Below are 10,335 nucleotides of genomic sequence, written 5' to 3'. Positions count from 1 at the left end.
GGGAGGTAGTGGAGGACAGGGGAGCCTGGCGTGCTGCAGTCTGTGGGATTGCAAAGAGTCGGACATGACTTAGAGACTGAACAACAACAATTATTTTTATAGTAATAGCTTCTTTATTTGACATGAATCATGAATTAGAATTCAGAGAGATATGTCTATCTCAAAAATGTTAAAACACTCTGACTAGCCCCTGATGTTGGTAATAAAAACCAATTCCTTGCAAGTTTGGTACATTCAATTCCAGAACTGGTAATAACTAAATATGCATGTGTGTGTACCTGCTCAGTTGCTAAGTTGTGTCTGACTCTTCTGTGACCCCAGGAACTGTAGCCTACCAGGTTCCTCTGTCCATGGAATTCTCCAGGCAAGAATACTGGAGCAGGTTGCCATTTCCTTCTCCAGGGGATCTTCCCAACTCAGGGATCAAACCTGCATCTCCTGTATTGGCAGGAAGATTCTTTACCACAGAGCCACCAGGGAAGGCCAATAATCAAATATAGCAATATATTACATGACTTAGCAACTGAACAGCAACAATTAATTACTCTGTCCTAGTAGTGAGTGGTATTTGTTTTGAATCTACAGCTGTGTACCATGTATCATCACATGTCTCTGGGCTGATCAGAAGAATCAGTCTTCATTGTGCTTCTAAATCCTATTTACTTAGCTTTCTTATTGTTTCATCTTTACAGTTATCTTTTGACAGTGTTTATCTCTAAATGCTGGTCATGGAAAAGAACCAAATCCAAAGAAGCCAATCTGATATCAGCAATCATATTACTTCCTGTAAACACATAATATTATTGAGAGAACATTTTCCTAGACTTGTGAACTTGAAATTTACATGAAAATACTGAGATGGGTAAAGGAAAATAACTAATATTTTACTGGGTACTGAAAATTCCTTCAGAAGTCTTTAAAATAGTGATATAAAACAAAATTTAAATTATTTACATATATAAGTTTTAATCCTATGGCTCTCAAATTTTTTCTTGCACAAAAACCACTTAAGAAGCTTGTTTGAAATGCAGTTTTGTTTTATTAAAGATCAAAATTATGAGACTGAGACCTGGGGACTTGTGTTTATAACAAGTTATTCATGAATGACTCTAATGTTTTTTATCTGTGGTTCAAATTTTCACTACATTCTGAAATCAGCAAGCTATGGTGTTCACAATCATTCTCTTCGGTTTACTAAAGCTTCAGGAAATGTAAATAGATGTTGCAAATGTAGACAAGAGTATTCATTTAAAGAGCTATGATTAAAATGTTCTGCCTCATTTTTAGTCAGGTATGGCCTATTTTCCTATCAGAGCATAAATGAATGAATATGGACCTTCTAAGTCACGGATGCTACTGGAGAAACAGCCCCAGAAGTAGTCACTGAGGGAATTTTACTCTGGTGGCTAAAATATAGCATCCATGAGTATATGGTAATAGAATTTTGTGCTGCAGGCATGCACTTAGTAATGAATAAAAGGTCAAGATAAAGTATCTGGATGTAACAATGGGTAATTAGAGCACAGTAATGGGAAATTTGGGGCAAGCAATACCTCAAAATCATGATCAGTAAGCAGTAGACATCAGTTAGGTATGTTTTATGGGAAAAGAGTCTTGAATTTATAAAAGGATAAGGAAATAGGCAAACTACTAGAAAATAAACTATTACAAATCCATCCACATATGTATCATCATTTTCATTACAAGAACCTGCTACAAATGTGATGACCCATTCTAAACTTATTGAGTTTTTCTGTAGCATCATCACATCATTTTGTGCCTTATTTTTTCCCTCTCCACATATAACCACTGCCTTTCAGTACTCTTTCTCTTGCCAGTATGTTTAGGCCCTCATTAAGCTCACTGTTCTGAAAACCAGGGATAAAGCAATATCCATCTATATAACAGGCTAAAAAACTGTATTTTCAAGTCCATATTCCAGAATAAGAATTATTCATATTCATAAGAGTAGACTAGAACAAATACAGACCTTTGTTGGTCTTTTGTCCATACTCCTCAGTTTGTCCTCCTCTTGACATCTCTGGCCACTTCACTTGCTTTTCATTTTTGTCTTCACTTCCTTTTTCTTATTGCACATGCCATTTCCTCTCACATAGTTTTCTATTTTAACTGAGCTTTACTATTTTGACAAAGCATAACTCGACTGTGTTTTAGTTTTCTACTGCTGCATAGCAAATTACCATAAACTTAGTGGTTTAAACAATAGAAGTTCTTTATCTTACAGTTTCCATGGATAGGAGTCTAGGCATTGAATAGCTGGGTCCTCTGCTCAGGGCCTTACCGGGCTGAAATCGAGGTATTGGTCAGAGATTGTGTCTTATCTAAGGCTCAGGTTTCTTTCCAAGCTCATGTGGTTGTTGACACACTCCATTTCTTTTCAGCTCTAGAACTCATAAAATGCATAAAGGCTGCATTTTCAAAACCAGGATGACCAGACCCTTTTGATACTTCATCTTCTTTTAAAGCTTCCTCTGAGACATCAAGGCCATGGAGTATTAGCTTCCTTCCGTTTAGTATCCTAATCAAAGGAGTAATATCCAATCATATTCACAATTTCTACCCACACTCAAAAGAAGGTAATTATGTGGGTCATATATATTGGAAGTAAGGATTTTGTGGCTCATCTAGAATTCTAAGTAGCACAGACTGTTCCATATAATTATTCTCCTAGTTGGCAGGGAGCTCATAGGCTTTATTGCCCAGTTCTTAGGAGGAGAGTACCTACTCAGCTCATCTTTCTTCTCAGGTAGGATGCAGGAACTGGGCAGCCCATGTCCCCATGGGGTATCCACAAATGTATCCACACCTGAAGGTATTGAACTTCTAATCTGATTTGAGGGGTTTCCATTCTAACCATCAGATAAAAGCTTCCCCAACTCATCTTGAGGCTTCTCTGGTGACTCAGAGGGTAAAAAATCTACCTTCAATACGAGAGACCCAGGTTCCAATCCTAGGTCAGAAAGATCCCCTGAAGAAGGGAATGGCAACCCACTCCAGCATGCTTGTCTGGGGAGTCCCATGGACAGAGGAGCCTGGTGGGCTACAAGTCCATGGGGTCACAAAGAGTTGGATACAACTGAGCAACTAACACTTTGACTTTTTGCCTCATCTCAACTAATGACAGGAACATATAATTTATGTCTGAACATACTAGTGAAAGTGGCAGTTGATAACATTAAACCTACAATGCTGGACCTCAACAGCGTTTTTGAATCTGCTCTTATCAATTTTTCTGATTTTCCAGGTTTTATCCAGAATAATTTTCTATCCTAACTTTTAAAATAAAATTGATAGGCTGTGCATTTTATTTTAATCCTTGAAAAGAAGCCTCAACTACCCTCTATTTCATTCTATTTCTCTAACTTTCATTTTCTATTGCCCTGAGTGTTTTCTAAGTATCTATGATTTATTCTGTATGAATTTTGGAGTTATCTTTAGTAATTATATTTATATCTGAAATAAATAAGTTTTAATTATTTTAATCACATAAATTAAACATCCAAGTTGATAACATGTTTTACTGCATATAAAACCTTATTTTGCATATTAATACAAGATAATGCAGAATAGTTGTAAATATGGAACACTGATGTTCATAAATTCATCATGTTTATTCTGTTTCAAATTAAATTCACATACAGTTCTTATTTCCTGTAGTGAAATTTTATAAATTTATTTTGTTTTTCATTAGAGATCACTGATTGTTTTATGAAGAGATGCTTGTTAAGAAACCTATGCAATATGCTTTGCAGTTACATGTACAGATTTTCACTTTGAGCACAGCTACAGAAAAAAAATAACATGTTAAAAAAAAAAAAAGAGGAAAATACAATACAGTCACATATGGTCCATTTTTAAATTATTTTGCAGTAGTTAAGCCATGGTATTCTCTAACGGTGCCCTATGCCATACATCAATTTTATGGTTACCTATGAGAAATGCTGGGCTGGAGGAAGCACAAGCTGGAATCAAGATTGCCAAGAAAAATATCAATAATCTCAGATATGCAGATGACACCACCCTTATGGCAGAAAGTGAAGAAGAACTAAAGAGCCTCTTGATGAAAGTGAAAGAATAGAGTGAAAAAGTTGGCTTAAAGCTCAACATTCTGAAAACTAAGATCATGGTATCCAGTCCCATCACTTCATGGGAAATAGATGGAGAAACAGTGGAAACAGTGGCTGACTTTATTTTTCTGGGCTCCAAAATCACTGCAGATGGTAATTGCAGCCATGAAATTAAAAGACACTTGCTCCTTGGAAGGAAAGTTATGACCAACCTAGACAGCATATTAAAAAGCAGAGACATTACTTTGCCAACTACGGTCCGTCTAGTCAAGGCTATGGTTTTTTCCAGTGGTCATGTGTGGATGTGAGAGTTGGACTATAAAGAAAGCTGAGCACCAAAAAATTGATGCTTTTGAACTGTGGTGTTGGAGAAGACTCTTGCGAGTCCCTTGGTCTACAAGGAGATCCAACCAGTCCATCCATCCTAAAGGAGATCAGTCCTGGGTGTTCATTGGAGGCACTGATGTTGAAGCTGAAACTCCAATACTTTGGTCACCTGATGCAGAGAGCTGACTCATTTGAAAAGACCCTGATGCTGGGTAAGATTGAGGGCAGGAGGAGAAGGGGACAACAGAGGATGACACGGTTGGATCGTATCACCGACACAATAGAGATGGGTTTGGGTGGACTCTGGGAGTTGGTGATGGACATGGAGGCCTGGCATGCTGTGGTTCATGGGGTCACAAATAAATGGACACGACTGAGCAAATTAACTGAACTGAATGACTTAAAACACAGTTTTCTTCCTGGAGCAGTGAGAGCTGAACTTTTAAAAATAATAAGACAATTTGTCTCCAGTGTAGGTGTGGGTCGGTGGTGGCCTGCTGGAAGGTTAGAGGCACTGAGTGTAGTAGTACATGCATGGGATCTTTTCAGGGAGGTCACCATTATCTTCATTACCTCCACCATAGTTTGAAAACAGTGAAAGTGAACTCATTTTGAGACCCCATGGACTGTAGTCTACCATGTTCCACTGTCCATGGGATTTTCCAGGCAAGAGTACTGGAGTGGGTTGAACCCAGGTCTCCTGCATTGCAGGCATATGCTTTACCATCAGAGCCACCATGGTGCTAGTTTTGCCCATAGTTTGGACCCAGGGAAACAGCAGGGAGGGAACACAGCTCCACCCATCAACAGAAAATTGGATTAAAGATATACTGAACCTGGCCCTACCCATCAGGACAAGACCCAGTTTCCCCCTCAGTCAGTCTATCGCATCAGGAAGCTTCCATAAGCCTCTCATCATTCTCCATCTGAGGAAAGACAGACTGAAAACCACACTCATGGAAAACTAACCAATCTAAGCACATGGACCACAGCCTTGTCTAACTCAATGAAACTATGAACCATGCCATATAGGGCCACCCAAGATGAATGGGTCATGTTGGAGAGTTCTGACAAAATGTGGTACACTGGAGAAGGGAATGTAAAACCACTTCAGTATTCTTGCCTTGAGAACTCCATGAACAGTATGAAAAGGCAAAAAAGATAGGACACTGAAAGATGAACACCCCAGGTTGGTAGGTGTCCAATATGCTACTGCAGATCAGTGGAGAAATAACTCCAGAAAGAATGAAGAAATGGAGCCAAAGCAAAAACAACACCCAGTTGTGGATGTGACTGATGATAGAAGTCCGATGCTATAAAGAGCAATACTGCATACGAACCTGGAATGTTCGGTCCATGAATCAAGGTAAATTGGAAGTGGTCAAACAGGAGATGGCAAGAGTGAACGTCAACATTTTAGGAATCAGTGAACTAAGATGGACTGGAATGGGTGAATTTAACTCAGATGAACATTATATCGACTACTGTGGACAAGAAGCCCTTAGAAGAAATGGAATAGCCATCATAGTCAGCAAAAGAGGCCAAAATGCAGTACCTGGAAGCCATCTCAAAAATGACAGAATGATCTCTGTTCATTTCCAAGGCAAACCATTCAATATCATGGTAATCCAAGTCTATGCCCCAACTAGTAATGCTGAAGAAGCTTAAGTTGAACGGTTCTATGAAGACCTACAAGACCTTGTAGAACTAAGACCCCAAAAAGATGTCCATTTCGTTATAGGGGACTGGGATGCAAAAGTAGGAAGTCAAGAAACACCTGGAGTAACAGGCAAATTTGGCCTTGGAGTACAGAATGAAGCAGGGCAAAGGCTAACAGAGTTTTGCCAAGAGAACGTACTGGTCATAGCAAACACCTTCTTCCAACAACACAAGAGAAAACTCTACACATGGACATCACCATATGGTCAATACTGAAATCAGAATGATTATATTCTTTGCAGCCAAAGATGGAGAAGCTCTATTCAGTCAGCAAAAACAAGACCGGGAGCTGACTGTATCTCAGATCCTGAACTCCTTATTGCCAAATTCAGGCTTTAATTGAAGAAAGTAGGGAAAACCAGTAGACAATTCAGATAGGACCTAAATCAAATCCGTAACGATTATATAGTTGAAGTGAGAAATAGATTTAAGGGACTAGATCTGATAGACAGAGTGCCTGATGAACTATGAACAGAGGTTCATGACATTGTAAAGGAGGCAGAGATCAAGACCATCAACAGGAAAAAGAAATGAAGAAAAGCAAAATGGCTGTCTGAGGAGGCCTTACAAATAGCTGTGAAAAAGAAGAGAAGAGAAAATCAAAGGAGAAGAGGAAAGATATATATACCCATTTGAATGCAGAGTTCCAAAGAATAGCAAGGAGAGATAAGAAAGCCTTCCTCAGTGATCAGTGCAAGAAAGAGAGGAAAACAATAGAATGGGAAAAACTAGAGATCTCTTCAAGAAAATTAGAGATACCAAGGGAACATTTCATACAAAGATGGGCTCAATAAAGGACAGAAATAGTATGGACCTAACATAAGCAGAAGATATTAAAAAAGAGATGATAAGAATGCACAGAAGAATTGTACAAAAAAGATCTTCATGACCCATGGTGTGATCACTCACCTAGGGCCAGACATCCTGGAATGTGAAGTCAAGTATGCCTTAGGAAGCATCACTTTGAACAAAGCTAGTGGATGTGATGGAATTCCAGTTGGGCTATTTCAAATCCTGAAAGATGATGCTGCAAAAGTGCTGCACTCAATATGCCAGCAAATTTGGAAAACTCATAAGTGGCCACAGGACTGGAAAAGGTCAGTTTTCATTCCAATCCCAAAGAAAGGCAATGCCAAAGAATGTTCAAACTACTGCACAATTGCACTCATCTCACACTCTAGCAAATCAATGCTCCAAATTCTCCAAGCCAGGCTTCAACAGTACGTGAACTTTGAACTTCCAGATGTTCAAGCTGGATTTAGAAAAGGCAGAGGAACCAGAGATCAAATTGCCAACATCTACTGGATCATCGAAAATGCAAGATGGTTCCAGAAAAACACCTACTTCTGCTTTATTGACTATGCCAAAGCTTTTGACTGTGTGGATCACCAGAAACTACGGAAAATTCTGAAGAGATGGGAATACCAGATCACTTGACCTGCCTCTTGAGAAATCTGCATGCAGGTCAGCAAGCAACAGTTAGAATTGGACATGGAACAACAGACTGGTTCTAAATAGGAAAAGGAGTATGTCAAGGCTGTATACTGTCACCCAGCTTATTTAACTTATATGCAGTTACATCATGAGAAATGCTGGGCTGGAGGAAGCACAAGCCAGAATCAAGATTGCTGGGAGAAATATCAATAACCTCAGATATGCAGATGACACCAGTCTTATGGCAGAAAAGGCAGAAGAACTAAAGAGCTTCTTGATGAATGTGAAAGAAGAGAGTGAAAAGTTGGCTTAACACTCAACATTCCAAAAACTAAGATCATGGCATCCAGTCCCACCATTTCATGGCAAATCTATCGAGAAACAGTGGAAACAGTGGCAGACTTTATTTTGGGGGGACTGCAAAATCACTTCAGATGGTGACTGTAGACATGAAAATAAAAGATGTTTACTCTTTGGAAGAAAAGTTATGACCAACCTAGACAGCATATTAAAAAGCAGAGACATTACTTCACCAACAAAAGTCCATCTAGTTAAGGCTATATTTTTTTTCAGTAGTCATGTATAAATGTGAGAGTTGGAATATAAAGAAAGCTGAGCACTGAAGAATTGATTCCTTTGAACTGTGGTGTTGGAGAAGACTCTTGAGAGTACCTTGGGCTGCAAGGAGATCCAACCAGTCCATCCTAAAGGAAATCAGTCCTGAATATTCATTTGAAGGACTGATGTTGAAGCTGGAACTCCATTATTTTGACCACCTGATGCGAACAACTGACTCATTTGAAAGACCCTGATTCTGGGAAAGATTGAATGTGGGAGGTGAAGCGGATGGCAGAGGATGAGATGGTTTTATGGCATCCCTGACTCAATGAACATGAGTTTGAGTAAACTCCAGGAGTTGGTGATGGACAGGGAGGCCTGGTGTGGTGCAGTCCATGAGGTCGCAAGGAGTTGGACACGACTGAGCTACTGAACTGAACTTGAAAGTCAAATAGGAAAATTCATTGATTATGCTGCTTCTTTATCAGAACATTCACTACAATACTTGTTTATTTTTGAGTTCCTGCTAGGTAAACTTTTCTTGGTGTGGGAAAGGCAATAATCACTACTACCATTTACTGAGCACATACATAGTACTAGATTATATATATTATTTCTAAGTCTTACAACTACTCTGCAAAGTTGATATTAATATTCCAGTTTTAAAGAAAAGGAAATCAGGACACATTTATTTGTCAAATGTCATTGTATTAGAAAGTTCTGAAAGCCAGAATTCAAATCCAGGAGTCTCTGACCTCAGGTTCCCACTGCATTCCACTGCCTAAGCTTTTTCTAATTAGCTCTCAGCCTGTAACCACACCATTCCTCTACCAATGTTAAAGGATAATGGCAATTCTTCCACTTTTCTTGAATGTAGTAAGCAGGGAACTGGGGAGGACTTGAGTTACACTGCTTGCTCAGAGACAGGATGCCACCAGAATGTTATCGCTGCCATAGCTTTCCAATTTTCCACCATTGTTCCATTCCTATTATCAATTGTCCAGCTTTCAAATAAAAATAATGTTTCAGACAGGTTTCTTGGTACAGTGTCAAATGTTGTCTTCTCTCATCACCTCAGACTGAAACTAAATGTGTATGGAGTGGAAATCCTCTAAACAGAGGAACTATTTGCTGAAAAGAGTTTTCATTTTTACCTGCAGTTTCCCTTCAGTATTATTTCATTTTTATTTTGCAAATTTACTTTGCTTTATCACAAAGCTCATAGGAAAAATGGGGTGGTAGGGAGGCTCTTGTGTCATCCAGCACCGCTATAGTGGAAAGTATTCTGTTTAAGCAGACATTCTTACAGCACTTTAAAGAGTACTGGGTAAGTGTGTAAGAAATGTTATTAGTCATGAAGTTAGAATTTAAAAATCCAACAATTCCGCAATAAAAATCCCTCAAATAACCTTCATGTAAAATCTCCTGGATTTAAACAAAACTGCATAAATCCTGTGAGGCAGAGTTGCTTATATTTACAGAAGTCAAACCCACAACTGTTACCTCACTACATATGTTTTTGCCCAAGGGAGACCTAGAAGAATCCATTCTAGACATACTTGAAGTCAATAACGAATATGTACTCTTCTTTCTCTACTTCCTTCTCCCTTAACAATCTACTCTCCACTCTCAGCTCCTTTTTCATATCTTTTCATCATTCCTTTCTCTCTTTTCAAAATGAAAGGATCATAATCAGTTTGTTAAGCTTTTGATTGACTGGCTCTTTATACTTCAACTCCATGATGCACTTAGAAGTTTCAAGAATTAACAAGAAAACCTAGATTATCTACTGACTGAAACATTTGGCTTGAAAAGTGGGCAGGTGGGAGGTGAGACAAGGGGCATGTGGCTCAAATCACACCAGCCAGCAAGCAAGTTCCGAAGATCAACTTAATAGATCTCTTCGTTATTTGGATGTTGGAGTGTGGAGTAGTGTTAACCACACACTTGTAGAGGGTCTCTCATTTTCTCTGCACTCTCAGTCAACAGTTAGTGAGCTCTATCATACAGAGGTTACATCTTGATATTGATCTATAGGAAAGGATTTGGATTTTCATTCTCTGGACACAGAATATGTGATACTGATGGGAGAAATGAGAGTCCAGTGAGCTTTCCATATCTCCAATTTAAATACCCAGTGAAACATGAAGGTTTGAAGGTTTTGTTGTTGTTGTTTGTTTTTAACAACAACAACAACAACAACAAAACT

The sequence above is a fragment of the Bubalus kerabau genome, chromosome X (assembly GCF_029407905.1).
Source record: "Bubalus kerabau isolate K-KA32 ecotype Philippines breed swamp buffalo chromosome X, PCC_UOA_SB_1v2, whole genome shotgun sequence".
Classification (NCBI taxonomy): domain Eukaryota; kingdom Metazoa; phylum Chordata; class Mammalia; order Artiodactyla; family Bovidae; genus Bubalus; species Bubalus kerabau.
The sequence above is the reverse complement of the archived record's forward strand: the minus strand, read 5'-3'. Positions refer to the sequence as shown.